Source organism: Nicotiana sylvestris, chromosome 4, assembly GCF_000393655.2.
Source record: "Nicotiana sylvestris chromosome 4, ASM39365v2, whole genome shotgun sequence".
NCBI lineage: Eukaryota > Viridiplantae > Streptophyta > Magnoliopsida > Solanales > Solanaceae > Nicotiana > Nicotiana sylvestris.
The window spans coordinates 181,864,336-181,870,902 of NC_091060.1; the positions used below are offsets into that span (position 1 = coordinate 181,864,336).

The 6,567-nt window shown below is 37.3% G+C and overlaps 1 long non-coding RNA gene across 1 annotated transcript; it reads left to right on the plus strand.

Moving 5' to 3' along the window:
• The first annotated feature begins 911 nt into the window (after positions 1-911).
• On the plus strand, positions 912-5,550 carry LOC138889194 (uncharacterized). The gene is made up of 2 exons (XR_011407020.1): positions 912-1,430; positions 4,462-5,550. It is a non-coding gene; the product is annotated as an uncharacterized lncRNA (long non-coding RNA).
• The last annotated feature ends 1,017 nt before the right edge of the window (positions 5,551-6,567 follow it).

Sequence of the window (6,567 nt, forward strand, 5' to 3'; positions counted from 1 at the left end):
TAAGGAGTTCTTGTACAGCTTCTCTGCTCATGTAACATGTGTATGGAAACACATTAGAGGGCTATGGGATTAGTTTTGCAAGTACTCGTATAAAAGTGGGAAATGACAGGAAAATTATGTGTTGATATTGATAGATGAATGAGACAGTCTCTGTTAGAGAGACGATAGATTTGGGCTGCTGTAGAGTTGTAGTTGTGTGCAAATATGTGTTGTAACAGTAGAGATAAAGTTGATTATATTGCATTGTATTTAGATTAGAAGAACTCTAGCTTTTGGAGTCCTAAAATGACTCCGCTCTAGATACGATGGGTTATGCCAGGGAGAATCAGGGAAGTTCTAACAAGTTGGAAAAGAGATGGAGTGCAGTCTAGCCAGAAGGAGAGATGGAAGATTGTCCCCGCATGTATATGGTGGACAATTTGGAAGGAAAGGAATCTTAGATGTTTTGAAGATACACATAGTCCAATGCAAAAGTTGAAAATGAGCTGCCTTATGCTCTTTTATTTTTGGTGTAAACAGGAGTGCTTAGAAGAGAGTGAATGTATTTTTGATGTTTTAGACCTCTTATGAGCTTTATAGAAACTTAGGTGTCTCTCTTCGTACTCCCTTTTGTAATTATGGATGGCTACACTGAATTGGTGTAGCCATGTTTATATTTAATACAAATATGTTACCATTCTCAAAAAAAAAATGACTCCACTGTTGCAGCAACATGCATGTCTATATATTGCACTGTTGAGCATACCAGATGTATGATTCTGGAAGCAATACAGTTCACGTGTGCTCCTAAGTTTATTTTCTTAAGAGTTTTCAATTCCTTCATGGTAGCAGATCATTTTCCAGATGGTATATACCTCAGTCAAGGTAAATATGCTCAAGAGATTTTGCAATGCAGCAACATGTTATGCTCTCGAGCCGTACATACTCCTCTAGCTCAAAAGCATGGGCTTCATGAAGCAACTGGATCCTCCGCCGATTCCACCAAGTACCGCAGCATTGTAGGAGCTCTACAATATCTAACAGTCACCAGGCCTGAGCTTTCTCATGCGGTGAATCTGGTTTGTCAGTTTATGCAGTCTCTTTACCATGCTACATTTTGGCCTAAGGAACACTTCAAAGCGTCCCTTAGCCTTGTTGGGTTTTCCGATTCTGATTGGACTGGCTGCCCGATTAACCAGGCGTTCTACAACAGGGTTGTATGTATTTTTGGGGGTCGAATTGCATTTCCTGGTAAGCAGCAAACAGTAGGTCGTCACCTATGAGACTCTGTTGACTCAAAGCAACTTACAGAAAAGGGGTATGCCTTCTGCAGCAAATATGACAACCTTGAAAGGGATGCTAAAGTGGTCAACCTACAAAAAAGGCATATGCCTTTGCACTGCCCAATGGTGTCTCAACTCTGGTAACTGCTCTTGAATATTTTGAGTAAGGTGAGCATTAGGCAGAACAATCAGGTAAACCTCTTCTGTTTGGAGGTAAATAAATTGGTAAAACTAGGAGGAGGACCTGAGAAACACTCCCAGCTTGTGTAGGTGGTTCATTTGGGAAGAAAGGAAGGAACTTGAGATATTCTGAGAGCAAAGCAGAGAATATTCTTAGATGAAAGCTCGAGTCCTTTTATTTTGGCTTTTTTCGTGTAATTTGGAGACATATTAGCTGGTGAATCTTATTTGAATAGATACTTCACTATCAATCTGGGGAGAAACCTTTTATCTGGATAGCAACTTCTTGCTCTGGAGTCGGTACTCAAATTAGCAGGCACCAGCATCCTGTTGCACGACAGATTGCTATTATAGCTTTCTCGGTGTTTTGGCTAAGATCTCGTGTAGTGCACAACACTTTACTATTTTAGCTGTGTAAACACTTAGAAGTCAGCAACTATATAAATAACTGAATTCTCTTTTTTCATTTTTTGAATCATGGAAATTGCATATTGTCAAATGCTGTCAGGGTTCAAAAGAGCGTCTTTAACGAAGTAGTTCCTCTTATTAGTGTAGGTTTTTGTATTTTTTTGAAATCTTTTTATAAGAATTCTAATTGCAGAATTCATTTCAAAAGAGTATTAGAGTAGTTAAAATCTTAAGAGTAAGGTACTACAAAGTGGAGAAGTTACATGAAAGCATCATCTATTGTGGTTCTAGTTTTAAACACTATGCCAGGAAAGTACTCTGAGGCGCTTATAAAAAAACAGCAACTACTACTCCTTAATCCCAAACTACTTGGTTATATGAATCCTTTATACTCGTTCCACATTTAGACTTGTCCCACTACTCAGTAATTTGTCCTCTGGAACAAATCACGAGTTTTATTTGTTACGACAACAATGGATACTTTGCTTCCATTCTATCCTATGATTCACTCTTGGATTTCAAGAAATTAAAGTCATTTGAAATAACTTTCCTCAATGCGATTCTAGTGCTACCTCGTCTTATTTTAATATCCTCGACTATCATGGTGTCTCATCTACTGGTCAATGCATCTGAATGTCGTGGCCGCATGGCCAACTAACTCAAAACAGTTTTTCCTCCGTGTACTCCTTGCACCTTTTGCCCGAGTCACACATCCATCTTAACATTTACATTTTTGCAACACCCTTCTTGCGTATACGGGCTTAATATTCGCTCATATATAGCGTTGCTGGTCGCACAACCTTTTTATAAACCTTGCTTTTCGCATTGGTAAGTATCCTCTAATCACATGATATGTCCGTCTAGCACTCTTTCATTTTGGCCATCATATTTTAACTTTATGTGTTATATCTTCTTCTATTTTCGTGTTCCTAGATTTTTGCTATTATACGTTTTGCCATTTGCTTCCGTTGCCTAGTATCTTGTTGCTGCTATTGTTTGTTTATTGCTTCCTTTTCACTGTTCTTGAGCCGAGGGTCCTTCGGAAACCGCCTCTCTACCTTCATAAGGTAGGAGTAAGGTCTACGTACACATTATCCTCCCCAGACCCTACTTTTGGGATTCCACTGGGTCCGTTGTTGTTGTTGTGTTTGTACTTCTTCATCTATCATGCAAATCTCTTGGAAAACTGAGGCTAAACATCTAAATTGTCCGCATTTAGGCATCAAAATCCCATTTAATCTCACATCAAGTTCATTCTTCTTGTGTTGGCTACATGTATGTTCTGTCTTAATTTGACTTGTCATAGAACTCTTTAATCTCTAGAGTGTTTCTACATAGGTCAAACTTTGTTTTAGATGTATTACAATGTGTGCAAAGCTTATGATTTACAAATAATAATTAGGGAGTACCCTCAACCAATGACCGAAGTTCTAACTACACATCTTACCTTTTCGGGGATCCTATTACCCCTTTGATCTGTTTTAGTGTAATAAACGCCACCCTAAGTGCTGACGTAACATAGATAATCAAACTCTTGGTAGACAGTGAAATACACACGCTGACACATGTAATTTCGCAATTTTTTATAATTGTTTTAAATCTATTTCATTTTCTTCCTTTTTGTTTTCTTTTTAATTCCAAAATATAATGGAAAAAATAAAAATGACAATCGTTATTGTTCTTGTATGAACTTGAAAAAGAATTGAAGGTGCTAAGCATATTCGAAAGTTGTTGAAGTTTTGAAGTTGAGATTCAAGTGCTGAACTCATTCTAAATCCTTAGTTGCTGTTGAGATTCGAAAATGGAGAAAGAATTTCGAATCCACCATTGTTGAAGAATCTTGAAGAACAAAAAAATGTGCTTTTTTGAGATTCTTGATTGTTGGTCAAATTCATTACTGGGATTTGGTGATGATGTTGTGGAGTTGTAGTTGAAATTTGAGCTTGATTGGTGCCAATTTGACTGAGTTTTTGTTGAATTTTGAGACCCAAAATCAGATTTAAAGCTCTTGAAAATGGATGGTAAAATGTTCATAAAGTCAAGTGTGTTTTGGACGAAGGGCTCTCGAAAATCAGCTTTGAGACTGACACGTGGCCATTTCGTATAGGTTACCGCCTTTTTCTTTTTAGTTCCTACGCGCTTGAAGGAGGTGTTTTCACGTTTGGGTCCAGGTCAGTACATAAGGTGCAAATAATAATGGGAAAAAAAAGTTTAGGGGGGTAGTTGGAACGTCGGTCATAGGTTTGGGGGTACTTATGCCTTTTCCCTAATAAATATCAGCATTAGTATTTAGAAGAATTGCATGTTCATGGATGGGATATTTAACAAGTATTGCATCTGAAATGTTTGAGCTTCTTGGGGCTTAATTGGCGACCATGAAGTCACCAAATGTATTCATGGACGCATTTTATATGCAACTGATAGCAACACTAAGCTAGACTTATAAGTATTATTTTTGGAACCTAGTACCTGAAGGTTGTAAGCATGACTACTGGCTTTCAGCCTAATGAAGGTCATAGTTTTCATTAATTTAATGTGCAATGCTTGGAAAATGCTTTAACACTTCTTCAATTTCCATCTCTCTCATATTCTTTTGCATCTCCACTTGCAGGAGTTATCTTCAACTAAGTCAAGTATCCAGCAGGAAGTTGAATCCTGTAAGCAGCGGCTTCTTTTCATTGACCGGAGAATTCCAGAGTTGGAGGCAGAGAAGAAGGTTGCTGCTACTACAAGAAATTTTAAAGAAGCAGCACGACTAGCTGCAGAGGCTAAGGCCTTATGCATTGAAAAGGAAGAAATACAGTGCAAAATGGACAGCACTAAGTTAGAGCTTAAGAAGCTTGAGGAGAAAATATGCCACACCTTTGATAGGCTGCAGGAAACTGAAGTGTAGATTTCATTGAAGGAAAAAGAGTTGGCTATGACTAGATTCCAGAGGCTAATTCTAATTGCTAGAGCGACTAGAGCTGAGAGATCCGCGGCTTTAGAGTTGGGTCACCAGGAAGAAGCTGAGGCTTTAATGGCAGAGGCTGATGCTGCCGAGGTTGAAGCAAGAAAACTTCAACCAATATATAATTTCAAGGAAGAAGAAATTGAAGATTTACCGAAACTTTTCATATCATCTGAGCTTGTATCCATGCTTGGTGGCAAGCAATTGGCAGAGTTGGCTGCTTCTGCAAATATAGTGGCATCATGAATCCTTTGCAACTCAACTATGAAATTTGGAAGACTTATGACTTGGGTTTACTGGGAGCTTTCCCTGACCATTTATTTAAGCATTTGAGGGGGAACTTTGTTGGTGATGATGACTTTTGTCAAGGGTGTAACAGACAAAAATGGCCTTCTTGGAGAGAGCTTAGCGCTAATGATTATAGGGCGTCTGATTCCTTTGCATTACCTTGCTGAGGCGGAGACTGGATGGCGCACAAACAAAAAGGAAGGCTCAACATCGTCTCTTTTTTTTTTCTTCATTTTGGCTTACTTTTACCTTGTGTGGTAACTTGGCTTATTTTAGTATAAAGGTCTCCATCTAAGATCATTTCTTAGCACCACTTTTTTTTTTTTTTTTTTTGGAAGAAAAAAGTCGGTAAGTCCTTTTGGGTACACTAGAGTGGGGGAAACGAAAAGAAAAGAGGTCTTCAGTTGAATGTGAATTGTTGAATATGTGCAGATCTATAGAAGTTGGAATTGGTTTGATCAATGTCTTTTCGCTTCTTGTCAGTATTGATAAATGAGAAATTTACCTAGCTATACTATGATAAAAATTTATTTACCATTTTATTTAGGTTTGTACTAATTACGTTCTATATCTGTATTTACCATTTACGTACAAAACCATAAAAACTAAGAAAACAAAAGATTCCTTAAATTTAGCATTCCATTCTCTCTTTCACCAACCACCTCCTAAAAATTCAAATTTCATCCATTTTCCAAAAGATTTCACATCTAATTTCCTCTCCCTATCACCCAAAATTGGAACTTCTCTCACAATGCATATGAAAATGGTGAACATTTTGTCTCTAAAATTAAGTAGCAAAAGATTCTCTATTGACATCCATTAAAAAGCTTCGAAACTTTGAATTCAATATTCGAAATTTATGAATCTGTGATTTGTTTGGATTGACTAGATTGACTGTTCTTGCAAATGATGGAGCATATACCTTGCTGTTTATATCCAATTTGAGAGAAATTAGTTAAGTTTAGAGTTGACTTTTTGGTAAAATTTCAGATTGAAACTCGAAGAAAACAAAGTTGCAGGAATTGTGTGATGATTGTATTATAAATGTATCACAATATTTTAGAATTGTGTCATTATTGTATCAAAATTGTATGTTAACAATACCTAAAATAATACCCGATACAATACTCATACAATCATCAATAATAGGTTATTATTTTTAGGCTCTAGGGATTATTTCAGGAAGCTAAGTATACTTACCTCTCTTCCTGTCTCCTTACGTCCACAGGTTATGTATCTCCAAAGCATTATGTAGGCGATTTCAAGCATGTTTCTACTGCAAACCATGTTAAGAGTGGACATCTTCTCTAGAATGGGAACTTTGAGACATCTTGAAGCTTAAGGTTTAGGTTGTTCACTTGTTCTTCGTCTCTTTTCTCTACGTGATTGTTTTTCACAATTAATTTGATATATACACTAAGACACATTGGTTGGTAGCTGTTCTTTTGGCTCGGGTCGAGCAACCCTCACCCTAATGTA